The sequence below is a fragment of the Pinus tabuliformis genome, chromosome 9, assembly GCF_031772625.1.
Source record: "Pinus tabuliformis cultivar Carrire ecotype Pingquan chromosome 9, CPIR1, whole genome shotgun sequence".
Classification (NCBI taxonomy): Eukaryota; Viridiplantae; Streptophyta; class Pinopsida; order Pinales; family Pinaceae; genus Pinus; species Pinus tabuliformis.
This window is the reverse complement of record NC_142307.1, coordinates 143,120,606-143,145,402: the sequence shown is the minus strand read 5'-3', so window position 1 is coordinate 143,145,402 and position 24,797 is coordinate 143,120,606. Positions and strand designations below refer to the sequence as shown.

Sequence of the window (24,797 nt, the reverse complement as noted above, 5' to 3'; positions counted from 1 at the left end):
CTCAGCTTCATCATCTGGGATGATAATACAACTTGATTTCTGGTGCTTGGAATCCGTGTAGTTTGTACTTTTGACCTCCCCATTTGAATTTTATAAATTGTACTTGATGGTTGGCGGCATAAGTACCTAAAGTTCGTAGCCGTTGAATACCTAAGACTACATCTACTCCTCCTAATGGTACCATGAAGAATGGAGACTCTAAATTAAAGTTTTGAATCTGCAAATTGACCTTATGGCATTTCTCCACCTTTTCAATCTTCTTACCATTAGCTACCATCACTTTCATGTTTGGTAAGGGAAATGAAAAGATATTGAGTCTCTTTGCCATGGTTGCATCTAAAAAATTGTGTGTGCTTCCAGAGTCGATGAGAACCACCATGTTGTTCTTCTTTATGTGTCCTTTTTAACTTTAAGGTCTGGGGTTGTGATATACCTGTCATGGCTGATAGTGACACTTGCGGAATACTTCCGTCATCTAATTCTAGTGAGAATTCTGGGGCATCTTCTATTTCTTCTATGTCAGAACCTTCACTGTTTGAATCATGGGTTGCTTCACAATTATATAGGTTTTTTCTTTAACTTTTAAAATACCATGGACTATTACCATGGGTTGTTTTTAAAACCACAGGATTCTCCACGTAAAAAGTTTTAAATATACTTGGTATGAGATTTTGTATCCGTCTTGTTTTTTCTTTTTTCTTTTTCTTTTTTTTATTTTATTCTTTTAATAACAATTTGTATATAATAATATATTTTTTTAATATATATAATTATAAATTATATATATTATATAATTTTAATTTATATATATTATAAAATTATGACCCGCTTTTCCTTTTCTATGTAACTATATAATTATAAAATATTTTTTTCCCTCAGAAAATTTGGATGAGATGTGACTCTTGGTACCGTCACAATCTTTAGATTTGAACGATTAACAGGGACAGTTAGGGGACCAGCAAACTCAGACTGTCTGTAGCAACCCCATATCAAGAGAATGTAATTTCACGAAGTTTCGAACATATAGGCGAGATGCCCAGCCGGCAAAGCTAGGATTCTCCAATCGCTGCAATTAAGGTGATTGCGTGGGTGGGATGAACGGGATCGTCCGTTCTATCAACCTGTAATGAATGCATATGGATCTCAATCATAAGGAACTGAAAACACATTATCATATACAAAGAGATAATCAGAATACTTATATATACTTATTTACGCTTTTTCCTTTATTGATTTCTGAGGTGAGATATTCAAGTCTATGAGGCTATCATTGCTTGTGTCGTGGTTGAACGTGTTAAGTTGAGGGTTTTTGTGAATAGCTTCTTTGCGTTTTTAGTGGTGATCAACTTCGTGTTGTTAATGGCGTGAACAAATTTCTTTGTGTAGTGCGCGCATGGCTTTTGAGCGGCTTCCAACCCCGGCAAGGTACTACACTGATTTGCATTGGGAATAGCAACAAGAATTTTTCCGTAGCTGAGAATAGCTGCTGATAGTCACTCTGACTTCTCTGGTGTAGGCCCTTCTTTATATTATGGATCATGGTTCTTTGTCCTTCTGCCTCCGTCCTACTTTCTTGCTTCCAACTAGCTGGCTTTTACCCCATCCGGCATCCATATATTAGGGCCATCAAAGGGCTTGAGAACCGGATACAGGCTTGATCGAGCGAAAATAGCGGAGATAGCCTATATTAGGGCCATCAAAGGGCTTGAGAGCCGGATACAGGCTTGATCGAGTGAAAACAGCAGAGAGAGCCTATAAGGAGGTAGCAAAGGCACCTGCGACAGACTCAGTTTTAGAACCCATTTTAGCTTCCCTACCACCACCTCGCTAATAAGCATCATCCCTTCCATTTCCAGATCCTACAGAGACATTAGCTCGTGTTTTCCCCGAGCCACAGCCTAATAAACCTAAAGTACCTGCCTATTATACTTGTTGGTACTCTTAAAATCCCTTGCTTGTGGCGTGACTTTAAATGCTAGATCAAACTAATGTTGAAGAGGCAACAATTCAAATGACAGATTTGTCAGTTGGAAGGTATTGGCGGAAGTGGATCTGTTGAAAGCATCCGGGAGCATATTCACTCAGGATGGTGTTTCTTCTCACTGCAGTATAACTGATACAGAGTCTCGCTGCATGCGTTGAATGGTGTATTCATCTCATTGCGAATACCTGCGATTGAATGTACGAATATCTTTGTTGATTGACTTGTTGAATCTCTATTCTATGTGTTTAAATGTTGGTTCGTTGGTCTGTTGGGATATGTTAGAACGCAAGCCATATTCATCGTTGAATAAAACTTGGTGATTTGTGCATTGGAGATTCAAACCCTGCGTTGATTTGGTATGGTGGTTGTTGCATTGAAAGGGTATGGTCATTACTGCATAAACTCTGTTGATTATCATGCATTAATCCTGGTAGCTTTCTCCTAGCTTGCTTGCTGGCGTGTCTTCTTAGAGCTTGTCTGGTCTCCCTTTCTGACAGTTGTTATAGCTTGCTGGAATTAGCTTACTGGAGAATCAGAACTCCTTTGCCTATGGATGGATTTCATTAGCTTACTATATAACTTCTTTCAGAGGAACTACTCTAAGTCAATAGCTTGCAACCCTGTGTAAGTAAGTAATAGCAAGCCTTAGAAGCCGCCTTAACACTCACAATCAGTCTGATAGCAGTTAGTCTCCCTTCATTCCGCTAGCACAGTTTGTCTCATATGGAAGAATTTCTAAGAACTAAAGATAATTAGTTGGACTTGGAAGTGAGAGGTTAGAGCTAGCCTACCTTAAAAAATAAACTTTTTTCTTGTTGGGGCCTTCTTTATTAAATTGCATACAATAGAAGAAGAGCCACACCCTTTTTTAATAGGCCTTTCTTATTTCAATTCCTTGCTTAAACAAGTGAAGCCAGCAAACTCTCCTTAAGTATGAATTCTGATTATACAAAATCAAGGAGCTAGAATGGCTCAATGATATTTAGCAATAAACTATAATGCCCATATTATGAGCACCCTTCCACAATGCAATTGATGGTATTATTGAGTAGACTAGGCCCAAATAATTTGTGTCATCAAGATTTTATGGCTGAGTATAAGGTTTGATTTGTAAAAGGTACGAGGTCGATTGTATAAGCATGATGATTGAGGCAGATGGTGACAAAGAAAATTAGAAACATAGTAATGGCTATATAATGCCAAGCAATAGTGGTGTGAACATGTGGAGATTTGGTATAGTTTCATGCAGTCTCAGTCAACCAAGAATTAGCACTCTTCTAAGTCGCAAGAATGAGCACTCTTCTGAGTCTCAGGCACTGTGTTGTTGCTTTATCTTGTGCGTTGTTAGAAAGTCATTGCAGGACAATTGTGGTCTGACTTTACCTTTTGCATTTCTTTAATATCATTTCACTGCTTTCAGACAGTGTACACCTTTTCATTTCTCAAATTATCACTGTAATGTACAACATTACCACTGTAATTTGACATTTAAGCATACTTTCATCATTACAACAATAAAAGGCATGGCCTTTAACAAAAGGAAATTATAGTTACATGTAGTACATTTCAATAATAATCACGGTGGTTAATCTTGTACATCTTGTTCACAGATATCGTTGTTGAAGCAAATATTACATTATATGGTATATACTTCGTTTATGATTGAAGTTAGAATTCTGGATGGCCACTGAAAAATGCAAGCGCCCCTACCAGTGGAGCATTGATGTAGGTGGTGGGTTCGGATTGCCTGAAATTTGGCCTATTGTCTGGATATTGGTCTTGGCTATCTGGCCCTCCAACGACTGCCCCACCAGAAGATTTGGGTTGGGATTTTTGCTGAAAAAGAATTGGGAGCCACCCTTGCATGTTATGTGATTGGGATGCTCTGTAACAGAGGGTAATGATGAGCCCCTGTGATGAATATATTGCGGAAAGCGAGGAACATATCCCACCATGTATGAAAGCTTTAAGAGGATTATCCCCCAGTGTGTAGTCCACCTACATACACAGCCAACCATAATATCAGTTTAGTACTAACAATAACCAGGCTTCCATTATGTTTGATGCAATATTTTGTTATCAAGTTTGGATTCCAATGACAAATCTGGAGTAGAACCTGGAGCTTGGCAGCCGTTCTGAGTCTAGAAAGAGTGACTTGGATGCTACCACATTGAACAACTTCAGAAGAATGGCCCAAATAATTAGCATAGGCTAAAAGTAGAAACGATATGGTTGTAACATGTTGCATGTTGCTCCCTCCTCGCTTGTAGATAAGTCAACCTGTTACAGTACTCATACATTAACTTTCTTAACTTATGATTCACCCAATGCACCACTAGGAACACCAACAAAATTTTAAGAAGATGATGGTTTATTGCACTCAGAGAAGCTATATTCTGTTACAAACTGTTAAGATCTCAGACTGGATTATGCCCAATTTTAGAGTAAAAAATATTTATGCTAACTATATTTGTGAAGATATACAACCTGGTGTGAATGGTACATGCTCATCAGATGTTTTTGACATGAGAGAACAGATGAAGCCATTAGCATATCCTCTCTAAGTTTGAAAAGAAGCTACCTTTCCCAGCAAGAATTCCTACACAAAATTTATATCATAGATTTGGTACTATTATGGATACAAGGAGTAAATCTTCGTATAACACCATCGTGGAACATATTAATACTACTGTCTAAGTCATAACGAGCAAAACTATTCGTTGTATTCTCAGAAAATTATTGAAAGCCAATGAAGGTCTTCTAGTTTACCTCGATCCTTTTCTTGAGGCATAGGAGAAGGCTTTCCAATCCCATCAGCTCCTGGTTAACACACAGATAGTTATGTTGCAGGATCTTCTAGAACATATACAAAGAGAATTCCGCATTGAAATTGTGGTTCTTGACTATAAATTGGATGAAATTAAGGTTGAATTCACCTGGGAGCTCTAGTTTCCATAAGAGGATGTTGAACCCAGTGCTATAACAACTCGCAACAGAGGAATAAACAGTGATGGAGCGACACAGTAGGATTAGGAATATGTTGTCTGAAATTTTCACTGTAAATTTTGCCAATGATATATAAATATAGTCTATTTATAGGAGTATTTTGTCATGGTCTTGAAGCTGTCATAGCCTCTGCCTGAACTCTTCACTGTATTTTTTGCCAATGATATATAAATATAGTCTATTTATAGGAGTATTTTGTCACGGTTCTGAAGCTGTCGTAGCCTCCGCCTAAACTGTTGTTGATTCAACTGCTTATGCTTCTGTTGCTTCAACTGAGTAAACTGGGTGAACCGCCACCTCTTCGTTTGCCTTTGTGGCTTGTTCAGGTTTGGTCCTAGTATATGACTTTGTGAGCCTGATATGTGCTCACTTGCAGAGTTCTTCCCATTGGGCTAGATGGTTACATCTAGCTTGACTAGAGCCTTAAAGAAAGCATGACAAGACTTGCTGAGATCATATTCGTAGTGAGAATATGATAAGATCAGTTATGGTAAGTAACAGTTATTCCAGAGCCAGTACCTTCAGTTGTATGTGGACCGAGGATAGTTTTCCTGCTTGAGTGGCTTGTGGTACCTGTAAGAGATTCTTCAATTTCAACAACGATTCTTTTATATGCGGAATAACTGAAAAGAATCATTAAATCTTAATGCCCAGGGATACGAGTTACCTCCAGCCATTGGTGATGTATTGATGCAGGCCACAGTCCACAAGCTTCTTCTTCAGCACTCCAGCTTCAATCCAAGCAAAAGAAAAAGAACACAAAAGATCTGAAGGCACTTCCGAGCTCTGCTATCTCAGCTAGATGGTGTAGAACTGAAGGGGGTTGAGATATGAGCTTGGGGACCAACAGATAAACATATAGCTAAGCTTCCATCAAGCTTCTAAAAGCTATGTGTTAGAAAAACCACAAATCAAGGTAGAGATCAGATCAAAGTGATGGACCACTTCAGTAGCTTCCAATTATAAATTTAGTAATTGCAGTTGATTTTCTTAACTTAAGGAAACTACTGCAGTTGGTTTCCATAAGTTAAGAAAAGCTGCAATTCCATAAATCAAGGCAGCAATTAATGGAAAAATCAATGGAGCTTAACATTCTCCCACTTGGTCCATACTTCCAAACTTAATGTCTCAAAAACCATTGACAATCTTTATTAAGTAATAGATACATGAATCATGGCGATAAGTCCTCTTATGACGAGTATTATCTTCCATGTATTACTATGCATCTATTCTTATTATAATTTATGTGGCAATAATATCTTAATGAATAAACCCTATGTTTATTCTTGGTCCTTCTTAAATGAATTTTCTCAAATCAACTTAAGGTGCACATAAATATGAGAAAAAACATCACAATAATTAAGAATTTCATTAACATTGTCCATACAATGAAAAAACTGCATAATGGAACCAAGTCCCATATTCAATACATGATCCTTGAATTTAAACGGTGGCATGCCCTTAGTCAAAGGATCATTGATCATTAACTCAGTGCTGACGTGCTCAATGACCACTTTATTTTCTTTAACACGTTCCCTTATAGCTAAAAACTTAATGTCGATGTGTTTATTTCAACTCCCACTTTTTTAGCCATAAAACCAGCAGCTGAATTATCACAATATATTCTCAATGGCTTAGAGATAGAATCCATAATTCTAAGCCCAGAAATGAAATTCTTAAGCCATACACCATGTAAAGCAGCCTCAAACAGGATATACATAAGCATGTAGTCTTTGGTCCCTTGAAGGTACCTCATTACTTTCTTTGCAGCTCTCCAGTGGTCTAAACCTGGATCACTCTGATATCGTCCCAACATTCCCACAACAAATGCAATGTCAGGTCTAGTAGATCTTCTTAATGTTGTACCATCATCTTCCTGAGAAGTATGTGGTTCAACTTGTTGTTCAAAAGTTCTTGGCAACTCTTGAACTCCTTGATCTACCGGAATATCGTCAACAGCTTGTGGAACTTCAACAATTGGTTATTCAACACCAGTTTGTACTTGAGGGGTGCTATGAACAATAACCAATCTTTCACTTGAAGTGGAAAGTTGAGATTCTGAATGATCTTTCTCAGAAACTACGTTTCTGATTTGATCGCTCCCACTGATCAAGTCATTTTCAAGAAACTTTGCATTTCTTGATTCCACAATCCTAGTGCTGTGAGATGGAAAAATCTGTAAGTATGTATGATTTCTAATATGTCTGAACTCCTATTGGCACCTTTCTTTGACTTGTTGGTCTTGTTTTCCTTTATGCAGTCCACACAAGTCTCAAGATCAGTAAAATCTAGAGTATTAAGTGTTCCTTCATTTACCAATCTTTTAATTCTATCTATGGAGATATGACCTAGTCTCCGGTGCCATAATTTAGAGGAATCTTCATTAATAACACATCTTATAGTGCCAGTGTGAACATGCGTTGAATCATATGTGACTTTGTTTTGTAAATTAATGCAGTAAAGACCATTAGACAAAATACCATTCCCAACATAATCAGATTTATAGAATAGACTGAAAGATTTTTCTGAAAAGTTTAAGGAATATCCAAAGGGTACAAGCCTTGAAACTGAGATCAAGTTTCTAGAAAAACTTGGAACATAAAAGGTCTTTTCTAACTCCAAAACAAAACCACTACTTAAAGTTAAATAACATGTTCTCATAGCTTCCACATGCGAGCCCATCTTGTTTCCTGATAAGATGCTTTGCTCACTTCCCACTGGCTTCCTTAGGTTTTGCAAACCTTTGCAAGGAATTCGAAATGTGAATTGTTGATCCAGAATCAATCCACCATGTGTTAATATTAACATTAACCATATCAGATTCACAACAAACAAACGAGATTACTTCCTCAAGTTCGGGAATGTCAGAACGAATTTGAGAGAAATTTGCAGGTTGTACTACTGCATCAAAATAAAAATCACATGCTTATGTTGAGGCTTAATAAACTTTCATGTTCTACCAATGTAAAACATGGTAAAAAGAATTGAATCTAATGACATGAAAATTGCCTGTGGGCTAAATTTTCAATTCAAGCAGATTCAATAAAACTTTATGAACTTTCATGTTTTACCAACGTAAAACATGCTAAAAAGAATTGAATCAAATGACATGAAAATTGCCTGTGGGCTAAATTTTCAATTCAAGCAGATTCAATAAAACTTTATGAACTTTCATGTTTTACCAATGTAAAACATGCTAAAAAGAATTGAATCAAATGACATGAAAATTGCCTGTGGGCTAAATTTTCAATTCAAGCAGATTCAATAAAACTTTATGAACTTTCATGTTTTACCAATGTAAAACATGCTAAAAAGAATTGAATCAAATGACATGAAAATTGCCTGTGGGCTAAATTTTCAATTCAAGCAGATTCAATAAAAATTTATGAACTTTCATGTTTTACCAATGTAAAACATGCTAAAAAGAATTGAATCAAATGACATGAAAATTGCCTGTGGGCTAAATTTTCAATTCAAGCAGATTCAATGAAACTTTATGATAAAACTTATTAATTCATAACTCCTGTGGGTAGGTTATGAAATTTTATCCTAATTAATCACATAAATATAATAAAAATTCCTGTGGGATAAAATTTATTATATTCAGTGTAATTAATTACAATTTAATGTCTAAATAATCTTTATGTGATCTTGCCAATCAATATATAATTTTATTTAATTAAAGATGTTGTGGCTACTCTCTAATTAATTAAAATTACATGGATCACTAGACATTAATTTTGTTGCATAAACAAAACTTAACCAGAGAGAAAAATAATGTTTACTGAAAGGAGTAAGTCAAAATGACATTTTAATAAACTCCATAAAACTGGTAATAATTCTCCAGCAAAATCAAAAAGCAGTCAGTATTACCGAAAATGACTACAAATTGATTGTTCAATTTATAAACTGAACCTGGAGTTTATAAACCAACAAAATAGACCAGCAAACAAGCTATTTTGCTCACAATTTAGAGTTATTTTCTTTAAGTAATACTTTAAAGGTCATCCTTATATTCATTTCCCCTAATATTTTATAAAATGAATACAAAAACCTCATATTTAAACTCTAGCCTCCACAATTAAAAATAATTTATACCCATGAGAATTCAATTCTCACATAACCAATCATTTGCAAAAATTTCCAAATATGCATATGATCCGAAGATCAAAATAGACCTAAATAAATAAATAATATATTCAAAATACGGTCTGCCATAATTCCTTTATGACCTGCTTAATAATGTGCTTCAAACAATATTACAATACTTCCATACATTGTGAGTATTGCGTATATATTGTATACGGTCTATATAAAACTTGTTATGGGTATAGCATAATTTTTAATAAAAGTCATTTAGTTCGTACTGTTTCTTTTATGTGACTTTTATTCTAACTGTCCCATAATTGCACTAACTTCCTTTTTCCTTTCCTTCGTTAGTGGAAACTAAGCACAAGATTAAAATTTACATTACATATTTCTTGCCATGGATACATGCCCAGGTCATTTGAGTAAATTTTTACCTATAAATAGTAGCTTCAGTGCTGGAACTACTTCTTTATTTAAAAAATAAAAAATAAAATCATCATGAGAACAGAAGAAGAATGGCTTCCGTAAACAACTGTGCCTATTCAAAAATCTAAAATGCCGTTGTAAACAATTAGCCCTTGAATTCATATAACAATAGGCAAACCATGCATACCTGCATAATTTCATATCTGCATACTCGCAATTGAGTGCGAGACTTCCAAAAATAAAAGGGGAAAAATAATAAAAAAATAAAAATAAAAACCGCGATGGCAATCGCTCTTTAATTTTCTCGATAAAGAAAACAAGCTTTAGTTCGATAGAATCCGGGTATCCTGTTACTGAAAATGGAGGTCATGAAATGGTTATGTAAATACCATATAAAACAAAAACCAACGTATCACAAATACGTGGCAAGGTAATGGTATGATTATATGAAAAGGAATATTGTTATAACCAAAACCATAATATATATTAATCCCCTCATTCACGTGGACATAACATATGGTAAAGTTTGGGATACGGTAGGCAAACTTTACAAATAACATGTTTATCATGTAATTCACGAGAGGCATTTTGACAAACATAATAATATGTTTATCATGCTGAGAAAAAAGAAAGCTCAGAAGCGCAGTCATAATCTTTATCATGCTGAGAAAAAAGAAAGCTCAGAAGCGCAGTCATAATCAATGGCCGCATTCCTCCACATCCAAATCTTGACACATTAACCGATGAAATAACAGTGAACTAACCAATGCAATGATGGTGAACTCATAGGGTTCTCTTGATCTCTAGTTTGATAGGAGCCTATCAATTTATGTTATCCTTCTGGTTTCTAAATCTTTAACAAATCACGTAAATTAAACTCCTATGCTTGTGGCATCGTTAGAGCACGCACTTTGCGGAAAAATTCATTTTTATTACCAGGTGTTAAAATTCATAAAAGAAAGAAATTTATCACACCCAGTAAGAAGGCACAATCATTTGTCGTGATGATGAGGAACAAATTAGTAGTGTAGGTAGACTAAGAATGGATGCCGCAGATGAACTTTTCTGTTTCATGTTGAAAACTCAAGGGATCTACTCATTGCATAGACGCTCACCGCTACAAAACAATAGTAGCCGCAAACTTCTATTAACAGATAAATCAACAAATTTTAGCGGCTCTTAATGAAAGCACGGTCATTATAACAGGAATCTGAAATAATTACGCTGACCTAAACTCGAAACCCTTCAATTGCTTTGAGTCTCTTCAACTGATCCGCTCAGCAAATACTAAAAACCGAGATTGATCTCAATCAGTTTCGACCTTGGGAATTCCTGAATTCAAGATCCAAACTAAGCATATTCGTCCTCGAAAAAGGAACGATTCAGATGGTTGCTGGTTAGAGGCGGCCATTCACGTCATGCAATGTATGTAACGGCTTCGGTGATTGCAAGTGGATAAGCTGAAATTATTCTCAGAAAATAAACCAAAAATAACACCACTCACATCTAAAACCTCACGAATACCATGCATAACCCAATCATATAATACACTAATGGCCGTTACCAATAAATCGAGAAACTGAAAATTACGAACCGAAAAGTGTGAAGCTAAATCTCACACCAAGACAGAGGTAAACTTTGCTCCGATACCAAATGTAAGAGATTCTTCAATTTCAACAACGATTCTTTTAAGGGATACGAGTTACCTCCAGCCATTGGTGATGTATTGATGCAGGCCACAATCCACAAGCTTTTTCTTCAGCACTCCAGCTTCAATCCAAGCAAAAGAAAAAGAACACAAAAGATCTGAAGGCACTTCCGAGCTCTGCTATCTCAGCTAGATGGTGTAGAACTGAAGGGGGTTGAGATGTGAGCTTGGGGACCAACAGATAAACATATAGCTAAGCTTCCATCAAGCTTCTAAAAGCTATGTGTTAGAAAAACCACAAATCAAGGTAGAGATCAGATCAAAGTGATGGACCACTTCAGTAGCTTCCAATTATAAATTTAGTAATTGCAGTTGATTTTCTTAACTTAAGGAAACTACTGCAGTTGGTTTCCATAAGTTAAGAAAAGCTGCAATTCCATAAATCAAGGCAGCAATTAATGGAAAAATCAATGGAGCTTAACAGTACCACGAGACAATTAATGATATTTATCCCGTATGATGCTGAGCTTTATGAGTCTACGATTCAGTGGGATAACTTGACAAAGTTGGATAAGAACAGATGACAGTACCTCCTGAGTATTGTTCAGTGATTTCTGCTTGGGCGCAGGGATCAAGAGGGAGTGCACAACTGCTTATCTCCCTCACCTTTCAGATATATGGTTTCCCCTGTATGATACAGTGAGTCTTCAATTTGCAGATTCTCCTTGAAACATATATAGTTAAGTTGAAACATATATAGTTAGGTTGTTATCCTGATGCAGTGGTAGCCTTTAGAATCTCGAAGAGCTCACTTGGAGATCGTGCGTAAGGAGCAGCAGGATCTGAAGGGTGTGGTTTACTATACTTCAGATGTACACCCCTTCCGACAATCAGAAGGAGCCAATAGAGCTCTCTGAAGGGGTCAGTAGAGCTCTCTAAGTATTTGATTGCAATTTAAGATGTTGTTGTGATCTGGGCGACGCTTGTATAGTCTCGTGAGACTCTGCCAATGGCATAGAAGCGTGCTGGTATCAGTGGGCTTCCAGGGAACTTCGGGGATCTCAGCCTTTTAGTTTGTACGAAACACATCATTGATTTCGGGCCTTTCATTTGGCTGGTATGGTTCGACAGATGTTGTTTAGTTTGTTGAGTATTGGTATGGTTCGACAGATGTTTACTTTGTTGAGGAGTATGATGGGTGATGTTTGTGGCGCGCCAGAAAATATAGACAAATACATTTGTCATAGTGGATATTGGAGATATATCCAAACCGCAAACCAAATATTTTATGTGAGGGAACTAATGTCAACATTAATTTAAACTGGCAAAATATATCAACCAAAAAATTGATATAAAATATGTTTAATATGTTTTGCATGGGGAAGAAGGAAGAGGCCAAATAAGATTATGAAGTGCAAAATTATGAGGAAATGATGAAATCTATGCTCAACCATACGCAGTACACGGCGCGGCAGCGACTAACCTACTTAAATTAATGTTAAAACCCATCATTTTAATTACTATAGTCCCTGCTCATTTTAATTACTATAGTCCCTGCCTTTGCCTGCGGCAGGGACTAATAAAATACAACTTAAAAGCGAGTAAAATTTCCAAATTTCTACGATAGTAAGGTACAACTTAAAAGCGAGCCCTGAAGTAGTGTATATGCACTTTAACCATTTGCACCAAACTTTATATCTCCAATATTATACAAGGTTCTACGATAGTAAGGTACAACTTAAAAGCGAGCCCTGAAGTAGTGTATATGCACGTTAACAATTTGCACCAAACTTTATATCTCCAATATTACACAAGGTAGGGGCAACGTTGAAAATTTTGGGAGGGATGAATTAGTGTTTAGTCAAATTAATAATTATTAACCATTAATGCATCGCATGATTAATCATTAGAGATGAAACACAAAAATATAGAGATTTTAAAATGGAAATTCAAATTAAGAAAAAATCATTTGAACACTTACTTATCAACTCCAATTTATTACATCAACTGGTAATGATACCAATTCTCTATAAACAGCGACTTATTAACTTTCATATGGAAGACACTAATCCCCCAGCGGAGCACCAACTCAGCAAAATTTGTGGGCACCAACCCACAGGAGACACTAATCTCCCAGTTGAGCACCAACTCAACCTCAAGTTGTTTCTTGGATATGTCATCAACAACTTTTTAGTCTTCCAATCTTCAGAGAAACATCATCAACCATGTGATTCTCAGGTTTGCTCCTTCAAGCCTAATCATAGTCATTGTCCTACACTGGCCTTGTCTTCGATTGCCCTCAACTCATCTTCTCTAGCATGACCCTTGGTACTACTCACCTTGCTATTATTGGTCTGCAACTGTCACCTTTGGTTCTGCCATTGTCACTATATTTTTTGCCATTGTAGCTCATTGTAGTTTTACTTGTAAACTATCCATGTATCTCCACACATAGACTTGTGGCTTAAGTTTGTTAAACACTTATTGTCACAATTTTGTACTATAGGTCTTACCTCAGACATGTGTCGCCACCTTATTGTTACTAGTTAGGGTAATCATAGTACCCTCCAAGAATGCAACTCCTTCACAAGCCCTTAACTCTTGCAAGTATCCTTTGTCACTAGTGTGGGTAAAGACTCTACATTACACTTGCCCCTTCAACAAACTCGGGCTATGTCACAAGTTAGGAATGCACTCGGCCCTGCCCTACAATTGAGAGTATCCTCCTTGGTTCTGTTATACGCAATCAATAACACTCTTCTCCAAAACTTTACACAGAGAATCATGCTTCAAGCAAACCCCCTATCACACCCCTGCCACAAAGATGCCCTCAACCTATTTGATCTGCTCCTCCTTTACACACAGCAAGCTTAGACTGTACCAGCGAAAAATACCTATGAGAAAACACAAGACATAGCCTAAAAATAAACCTTTAATCCATTATCCTTCTTCCTCATATCGGCCTTGAAGCCACCACTAAGATATCTCTACTGAATTTCGAGTTAATTAAAATGTATAAATGAGCAAAACATGTGCTATATTTATAGTGGTCGAGGGGGGCTTATGGGAGCCAACCTAACCAAAAAAAATTCCTTAACCAAAAAAAATTGTTTTAAGAGGGGCCAACTTGAGCATGACTTCATAATCCTTTTTAAATTTTGTATTGCTTTAGAGGTTGACTTTCATTGAGGGGCTATATAAGGCATGTGAACACTTTAAAAAAATTATATCTCTCAACCATGAAGAGCTAGAAGATGTGCCACCTATCATCAAAAAGATATTGAAATAAGCTCTCTAATTATAGAGGTCTTGCATGCATGTTTACTATCATTGAAATCTTTATTCAAGAATCCACTGAGGGGCTCCTCGACTCCCCCTTTTTTTGACATCTTCTAACTTTGCGTAGACAACTCAACACTCATGGCCTTGACATCAATGACAACACTTCAACAATCTCCATGTTTGGCATGGATGGCAACACCCCTGCCATTTCCCCCTTTCAATATTCTTTCCCCCTTTGACATTAATGGAAAATGGGGTGCTCTCCCTTAGCTTGTGTTTCCATCTAATATAATTTGTCCTGCAAAACATTTTTAAAACCAGCCTAAATCCATTTAACTCTATATTTATCATGCGTTGAGAGTGATCAAATCCCTCGAGGTGCAAACTTTCTTTTTGGAATGTGGAATTTGAGGAAATGCTTGCATCTCTAGGGATTTGATCCTTCTCGGCGCATGATAGATTCGGAGTAATATGGATATACGTTGGTCCCAGTTGAGGGAAACAATGACACATTTTTAAGTTATCATTATTATGTATAAGTTTGACATAAACTTCATACTTCGAAATTACATTATGTTTTCTTTATTTGACATAACTATATCATTCTCTTCTTTAATTTTGTTTATCTTGCTTGCTTTGAATGGTTTGTAGGTCTGCGCTTGAATGCTTTGAGTGGTTTGTGTGTTTGTGTGTTTGGATTTGGATGGTAATGTTTATGAATGTTACAATTGTTGTGTTATATTTTTATACGTGTGTGTAATTGTATGTTAGTAATTAGTTGGTGATAAAGAAGAAAGACAATCTTGTCAATAGTTTGCAAGAGGATTGATAATGCACATATATTTCATTTAATTTTAGGTATCACAACTTTTGACATTTAATAATTCTTAATAGTGTCCTTCCAGGTATTACTAAATATATTTTGAAGAGTAGTTTTAATAATTTACTGCATCAAGGTTACTCTTGAAATCATTTGTTTCATTGCTAATGTTTGAAATTATTTATTTCCTTCAAAATATTTTGACTAAAAAAAAAATATTTATAGTTTGTTTTGTAAAAGTCAAGAAATAATGTAATTTTGATTCTTTTTAATGAGTGGTCAAATTTACAAAATCTTTACATTATTTGTTAGTTTTTCCATATTTTCATATCGATTATATGAAAAGGATAATTGAGATTGTAAACCATTCAATTCTTTAACTCGAACTATTGTAGTAAACATCATACCTTGTCTCTCTTGCTCTCTAATATTAATAGGTTGAATTACTATAACGCAAAAATCAATGCAATTGTCAATCATTTTTTTGTGCTTACACTGAAATCAATACACATTGTTAATCCAATTACTTTAAGTTAATGTACCATCATACATTGAGTTACATCAAATCAAAAATCATCTATACTGAAATCAATGCATCTAATGCACACAATTAAATAAGATTAAAAAACATCTACACTGAAATCAATGAATTTAATGCAAGCAATCAAATAAGATTAGAAATCAACATCTACACTAAAATCAATGCATCTAGTGCAAGCAATCAAATAAGATTAGAAACCAACATCTACACTGAAATCAATGCATCTAGTGCAAACAATCAAATAGGATTAGAAATTACCATCTATACTGAAATCAATGCATCCACTGCAAGCAATCAAATAGGATTAGAAATTACCATCTATACTGAAATCAATGCATCCACTGCAAGCAATCAAATAGGATTAGAAATTACCATTTATACTGAAATCAATGCATTTACTGCAAGCAATCAAATAGGATTAGAAATCACAATCTACACTAAAATCAATGCATCTACTACAAGCAATAAAATAGAATTAGAAATCACCATCTACACCGAAATCAATGCATATAGTGCAAGCAATTAAATAGAAATAGAAATCAACATCTACATTGAAAATCAATGTATTTAGTGCAAGCAATCAATAGAATTAGAAAACATCTACACTGAAATCAATGCATCTAGTGCAAGCAATCAAATATCATTAGAAATCAACATCGACACTGAAATTAATGCATCTAGTGCAAGCAATCAAATAGGATTAAAAATCACCATCTACCATGAATTCAATGCATTTAGTGCAAGAAATTTTCTTCCCTCATTCCCCCTCCATATATATATATATATATATATATATATCCCTCCATCTCTATTTCTTTGTCTCTCTATCTCACCCCCAAACATACACTGTCTCTCCATCTCTTCCTTTTCACTCCCCCTTCTCTCCCTCTCGCTCCACTTTTCTCTTTGTATGTCTTTTTTCTTCCCTCCCTCTCTCCCCTTTCAAATCCATCTCTTTGTCCTCCCTATGTCCTCCTCTCTCTCAAGTCATCTCTCTCCCTTTCTCTCCCAACTCTTTCTTTCTCTCTCTTTGTACCCTCCAACCTTGTCACTATCTCCCTCCCTCTCTCCTTCTGTCTCTCCCCCCTCCACATTTGTGTCTCCCTCTCTCTCTTACCCTTCTCTCCCTCTCTCACTCCTCTCCCCTCTTTCTTCAATCCTCCTCTCCCATATCCTTTAATTTATCTCCTTCAATGCGAGCAATCAAATAGGATTATAAATCACCATCTACACTGAAATCAATGCATCTAGTGCAAAAATTATTCTTCCCTCTCCCCCCTCCATCTATATCTCTCTCCATCTCTCATTCTTTGTCTTTCTATCTCACCCGCCCTCCCCAAACACACATGCTTTCTCCCTCCATATCCATCTCTCTCCCTCTCTCTGTCTCTCTCTTCTTCCCTCTCTTCACCTTCCATCTATATATTCATCTCTCTTGTCTCTCTATATCACCCCCAAAACATACACACTCTTTCTCCATATTTATCTATCTCTCCCTCCCTCTTCCTCTCCCTCTTTCTTCCCCTTCTCTCCCTCTCTCCCCCCTTCTATCTCTCTTCTCTCTTTCTCTCCATCTCCCTTATCACTCCCTCTCTCTCACTCCACCTTTCTCTCTCTGTGTCTTTCTTCTTACCTCCCTCTTTATCTCCCTTCATCTCTCCTTCTCTCTCTCACATCCAAGCGTGCTTCCTTCCTCTCTCTCCCTTTCTCTTATGCCTCCCTCTGTCTCTCCCCTTTATCTCTCTATCTTTGTCTCTCTCTCTCTCTCTCCACCCTCCAACTCTGCGAATATCTCTCTCCCCCCCTTCTCTCTATCTCTCATTCGTTATCTCTTTATCTCACCTCAAACATATACACTCTCTCTCCATCTCTCCCTTATCACTCCCTTCCTCTCTCTCCATTTTTCTCTATCTATGTAATTCTTCTTCCCTCTCTCTCTTTCCTTCCAACTCCATTTCTCTATCCCTCCCTCTCTCCTCTTGTCTCTCAAGTCCTCTCTCTCCCTTCCTCTCACTCCCTCTATCTCTCCACCTCTATCACTCTTTGTTCTTCCCTCCCATATATATCTAAGAGTTGATATATATCATGATATTTTAATATATAACAAATTTAATATTGTATTAATCCTAAGTTTTTAAATTTACAATATTAATATTAGATTTAATGATTTTTTTACATAGCATGATAACAAAATTTTCAAATATTACAAATTTGATATTTATGTCTTAAGAAATTTTAATATATCCATAGGATATGGGTTTATTTTTAAAGATTCATTTTACAAATATTTAATTAAAAAATTATTAAAAGATTTTAGAGCAAGATTTTCGACATTTGGAATTTTAATGTGGTAAAAAAAATTGTTGAAGGTAAATTTATGATCCATTCAAATTCAAATGCAATTATCTTATGTGTATTATAGTTATTTTATCATATACGTTGAATTTGAATAACTATATAAAACATTTAAATTAGTTATTTTTAGATTTAGATTTTTTACAATTTTTATTTTGGCCGACATGAGCAAAATTTCAACTTTGATGACGAATGGACACGCTTACACATTATACTGGGTTGTAGAATGCATCTCTCAGCACAACAAGGATATGCCTTGAAGCCTGTCTACAACGGATTGGCATTGCTTCTTTCTTCCTCATTAATATTTGGAAGAGAACCCTGTGAAAAAATTCACAATTCTGTTGACCTTGCAAATCTTGGAGTATGAATTAGAGTGGCAACAATGGACAAATTGCAATGCAGAGGTTGTGCATCTCTTTCATTCAAACAACCCTTTTGGTCATCCACCTTTACCATCCATAATGGCAACAATGGACAAATTGCAATGCAAAGGTTGTGCATCTCTTTCATTCAAACAACCCTTTTGGTCATCCACCTTTACCATCCATAAACAATGGTTCTTTAGAATTTTCATTTGTCCACCTAATGGATCTTAACGCAACAGCGAATTCAAGATCATTGATATCATCATTCATAACATCAACGCCCATATTATCATCATATTCATCTCCCATGCTTGCCAACTTGCTTATAGATTAAAAAACAGACTTCCTTGCAAACTTCATGCTTAAGCCTCCGAAGGAATAGGCTTCTACTTTTGGCTCGTTATCCAAGTCACACACCAATGCAACAAGCGCATCATTATATGTCCAAGGATTATATATTTCCATCCTACCCCTAAATGTCAATTTATCCAGAGATCAATCAACCATAGTCGTTCCAAGATCAATGATTTGAAACTTTTCCCATAACTGACATTTTTCACATCTAATATAGACCATCAAAGCATTGACATTTTTGAACTACAACTGAATTAAACCTTTTTCCATGGCTTAAGCCTCATCAAGAGGAATTGGACAAGCTGATAAAAACCAGTGATTGTTTACAAACTGACTAACCAATGACAAAGTATTTTGGTCTTCACAACACTATACTCTACTTGGGAGAGATAGCCTCTTGCTTTGCCATTGCTCGAAGCACACTTGTCAATAACAATGTCAACCTTAACCTTATTTATGGATCCATATGCTAGAATTTGATTAGACTTGAAATATCCCTAGTCTCCTTGTTTGAAGGCCTCTTCATCATGCAAAACTCTGATGACTAAAAGACTTTCAAGAGACAAAAGGCCTACACAATAAATTGTTCCCAAAGATGATCCCTAACAAGCCAGTTGTGCTTCCTCTTTAGGCCTGAGACAAGTTATAACTTCTCCAAATCAAGTTTGAGAGATAAACAAGTATTGTGCTCCTTCATTGTCTTGATGTCTTTCAATGACATCCATGTATGAGGCAAGGGCTTCTCTTGTCAATGGTATTCTTTTGCAATCAATATTGTACCCTTCATCTTTCATAGTAGCATACACTTCCACTGGTGTCTTGCCATTTTCACATGAGATATTTTCCCAATATCCTATAATGTCTAGCTTGTGTGTGACAATATTAACCTACTCCCAATGCAGAAGCACATGCCTACCTAATCGTTCAACCTCTATGAATTATTGGTATTGTCATGTTGTACACTGGAAGGTCATCAACCTTCTAATCAAAAACATCCTTGGATTTTGCCGCAAGACTAGGTTTGCACATTGGCCATTTATATGCTACAAAAAGAACAGAGAAGGAGGTGGATCTAAGTTTGCAAGGTGCATGCATAAACTTTGCTTAATAGTTCAAATTTGAACCTTGAGCAATCAAAGTTGGCTCTAGCTCTTCTCGTTTTCTTCTCCAAACTTTTGGGAGATTTCCTTTATACCTAGTAGAGATCATTTCTTCCTTGGCTTGTTTAGGTAGTTAGTTCATGTTGTTTTTGCAATCACATGTTATATGCCCAAGGTTGTGGCATTTGTAGCATTTAGTATTGTACTTTAAAAAGGAAGCAATGCAATTATAATTTCTACAAATATACCCATTAGTATCTCTAACTTGTCCTCCTACAAACTTGCTTCTATAATATTGATAAGGGCCTTTAAACACATTTCTAGTATAAGCTCTACAATCCCTTGCTTGATGACCAAAATTTGTACATGAAAAACAATGACCAAGGAATATTGTTTGATATCTGGCTGAGAAGGATCGTCTTGATGAAGCAACTATTTTGAAATTGTTCTACTTTGGAGAAGATTCAAATCTTTGTTGATCTTTGTCTCTTATTTCACTGCTGCTTATATCAGCGTAACTTTTAGGTGCAACAACTCTTTCACTCTCATCTTGATTTTTTCCCTTGTTTCCACTGTGGTTGAGGTTTTCATGACCTTCAGGCTTTACCTCAATTTCTAGTGACTTGAGGTTTGCATCTTGTTTGTATGAAGCCTCACCTACATAACCAAGGTTTGTTTTGTTGTATTGTGATTTTTGTCTACTGAAAATGTCATCCAACATTTGAGAACTTTTCAAGTTCTTGTTGAGCTTGTCTACTTCATTCTTTAATGAGACAATTTCTACTTTAAGTTTCTCACAATTTTCTTCCTTTTCCTTTAGGCCTTTCCTCACTTCTTCTATTCTCTTTGCTGCTTCTAGCTAAATTTTCAAGGAGATGACTTAAAATTTTTGCTTTTGTTCTTTATGTTTTTTGTTCTTTATGTTTTCTTATCAACTTCTACTTCTAGTTTCTTATAATCCTCAACTTTTTCCTTTTGTTGGGTTGTCAATATTTCTTCTTCATTTTCTACGTCTACTTGAAATCTCAGGAGGGCAACCTCTTCTTTTGTTCCATCAAGGTCATATGATTCTTCTCTTCAAAGTAAAGGTCGTCTTGCCTTTTGGTGTTTTCAATTTCATTTTCATTTGACTTTCCCTTTTTGGTGGCTCTTTCTACTGATAATCTGTATATTCTAGATCAACAAGCCTTGGTTTTGTGGTCACGGAGAGAAATTTCTTTGAGTAGAGATTTTGTATCTTATCCCAAAGCTCTTTAGCTATGTACACTATCCCACTTTGATTTTCTTAGAGTTTGATAAACCTCTCAAGATAAGCATCCGTTGCTTTTGTATTGTTTTCACTTAACTCTTTTGCAATTGCATCTCTTGATGGAGTTTTCAAGGTTTTGTATCCAATAACAATTAAGTCCTAGATATCATATCGTTATGTCATCAAATACACATTCATTCTTATGGTCCATGACACGTAATCAAAAATACACATTCATTCTTATGCTCCATGACACGTAGTTTGTTCCATCAAACAAAGGAGCTTTGCCATTTCGATTGTCATTGTCATTTTTAACAGGCTTTGTACTTATGATTGTGGAGACTTCTTTTGAGGCCTTGGAAGCTCGCCTTCTTGACCTTGCTATCTGTGTTCCAAGAATCTACGTTCCAACTATTAGGTTGCAAATGAAGGAATGTGCTTTGATACCAATCACTGAAAACACTAGGGGGGGAAATCAATATTTATCCAAATTAACAATTTTTAACCATTGATGCATCACATGATTGACCATAAGAAATAAAACACATTAACACAGTGTAAAGTGGAAACCTGAACTCGAAGAAAACCACTTGAACGTTTTGCTATCGACTTCAATTTATTACATCAATTGGTGAAGACACCAATCCTCTATAAGCACCAACTTACAACTTTCATAGGCACCAACCTACAAAAGACACCAATCCCCCAACCGAGCTCCAACTCAGCAAAATTCGTGGGCACGAACCCACAAGAGACACCAATCTCTTAGCTAAGCACCAACTCAACCTCAAGTTGTTTCTTATATCGTCAACAACCTTTTGGTCCTCAAATCTTTCAATGAATCATCATCAACCATACAATCCTCAAATTTGCTCCTTCAAGCCTAATCACAGCCATTGCCCTACACTTGCCTCGTCTTCAATTGTCCTTAACTCATCTTCTGCAGCATGACGACCCCTGGTACTGCTCACCTTGTTGTCACTAGTCTACAATTGTCACCTTTGGTTCTGTTATTGTCACTAAACTTTTTGCCACTATAGCTCATTATAGTTTACTTGCAAACTATCCATGTCTTTCTACAACTAGGCATGTGGCCTAACTCTGTTAAACACTTGTCCCAGTTCTCTGCTATAGGTCTTACCTCAGACCTGCCCCACCTCCTTGTTACTAGTTAGGGTAATCACAATACCCTCCAAGAATGCAGCTCCTTCACAAGCCCTTAACTCCTGCAAGTATCATTGTTGTGGGTCAAGACTCTACGCTTAAATTACATTACACTTGTCCCTTCAACAAACTCAGCCTCTGTCACAGGTTAGGAATCGACTCGATCCTGCCCTACTACTGAGGGCATTCTCCTTGGTTCGGTTATACACAATCAGCGACACTTTTCTCCAAGACTTTGCACACATAAGCATACTTCAAGCTCACGCCCTTGTCACATAGATGCCCTCAACCTATTCAGTCTGCTCCTTTACACACAAGAAGCTCAGCCTATAGCAGCAGAAAATACCTATGACAAAACACAAGACATAGCCTAGAAATAAACCCTTAGTTTGTTGTCCTTCCTCAGATCAGCCCTGAAGTGATCGTAGAGGTATCCCCCTCAAATATCAAGTTAATTAAAATGTATAAATGACCAAAACATGTAAGTTGAGGGGAGGCTTATGGGAGCTGACCTAACCCTAAAAAATAAAGTCCTTTACGTAAAAAATTCATACTTCATGATCCTGTTTAAATTTGGTATTGCTTTAGAGGCCGTTTTTACACATTTTAACAATGGTCTTCAACCATGAAGAGCTAGAAGGCATGGACGTCTTGCGGGCATTTTTATTACCCTTTACATCCTTACTCAAGAAACTACTGTGGAGCTCCTTGGCTCCCCCTTGCTTTGACATCTTCTAGCTTTTCTTAAACAACTCAACACTTCTAGCTTTAGCATCAATAACAACACTTAAGCAAAACATGTTTGTTTGATGATGCTCATTTCACAGGAAAGACTTTGACTTTTCAGCAATTCGTGCCATCTCTACTGGTTTGCCAGAAGGCCTAAAGCAATTCCGATGTGCCATCTCTACTGGTTTGCCAAAAGGCCTAAAGGAGTTGTAGTAATCATTGTTGTTTTATGTGTTTTCATGTCTCCGTTCATTTGCAAAGACTGTTCACTGTAAGGTGTATCGGGTCTTTTCGTAACTCTGATCTCGTTTGTGTTGGTATAAAATGACAGAGTTTTTAACGAGTGGAATAGACCTAAAGGAGTTGTAGTAATCATTGCTGTTTTCATGTGTTTTTCATGTCTCCCTTCATTTTATACGAGGAAGGCTCACTTCCAATTTATAACGTGTATCGGGTCCTTTCGTAACTCTGATTTGATTTGATCTTTAGTTTTTGTCGATATAAAAGATTAAACTTTCAAAATAAGTGGAATTATCATTGTTATTTTAAATATGAATTCAACGCATCCCAACATACTATATGAGATAGGATCACGAACCTGTATCTGTGACAGAAGCAAGTATTCATTGCTCAGCAAGAAATGACAAAACTCCTGCCTTTTCAATCTTCATTCCCGTTGAAATTGAGCTATTATGCCTATGCAAGTGGGCTGAATCTGAGGGATCAAATAAGCTTCTACTAATCACAAGATGTGGTTTGTCCCTCCAACCTTGCTATCTAGCGTAAAAATGAAGGTCGTATTAACACCACAATCTCAGTGAAAATAAACAGAAAACTGAGTAACTCACCCGAATTTTTATGTGGATGGCACCATGAAGCTGTTTTGCTTGTCTGATCGAAATGATGGAAATATATAAGATTTATAAATCTTATTGAAGAAATTACGAAAATTAATAAATAATAAATGGCGCGTTTGTTTTTTACATCTCTTTCATTAAATAGTTTAATGATGAATAAGCTTAATGGACTTTTCCTTGCGGATAGGTTTTTCTTCCATCTCGAAGTTTATATATTGATGCTTTGCCAATGGTCTACAGCAAACATGTCGTAATGAGTCCAGTCCAACCTGGTATTAAAGTTGCCTACTTAAAATAGATCAATTAAAAGTGGAATCTTGCAATTTTCTGAGCAAGCGTGCATCATACCCACGTCCTAATCTTTGTGCCCAGGGAAATAACAAAAATAATGCTGAGAAATGCAACAGTATCAGCGAATCCAATCTCACCATATTAGACAGAGATTTTTAATTTGTCAAGGATTAAACAATAACTACTATTCGCAAAAACCTAAATTAAAGCATTGTGCCCCTGTTTTGACTCGGTAGTAATATTTAAATGAATAAGGTTGAAAAAGAACCTAGCAATCCAACTCTTCATATTCCTATCTAATTAGCAATGGCATTGTCTTTAGTGCGACTTTTTGGCCTTTCCAGTGCTGAAATCCGGCGGAAAATTTTGAGGTGAAAATTTGATTTGTGTTATTTAAACTGGTTTTTTTACTGTATATATGGATTCAGAACCCTGAAAAACCCTAGGGCACTTTGTTTGTGCAGGGATTACCAATCAAGCTTGTGATTTCAATAAATTCCTGCCAGATTTTAGAGAAATTAAACCGGAAAAAAC

The 24,797-nt window shown here is 36.2% G+C and overlaps 1 long non-coding RNA gene across 1 annotated transcript; it reads left to right on the top strand.

Annotated features, from left to right (window-relative positions):
* Positions 1 to 958: 958 nt before the first annotated feature.
* Positions 959 to 2,312, top strand: LOC149147514 (uncharacterized). Its single transcript, XR_016263636.1, has 2 exons — positions 959 to 1,077; positions 1,387 to 2,312. It is a non-coding gene; the product is annotated as an uncharacterized LOC149147514 (long non-coding RNA).
* The last annotated feature ends 22,485 nt before the right edge of the window (positions 2,313 to 24,797 follow it).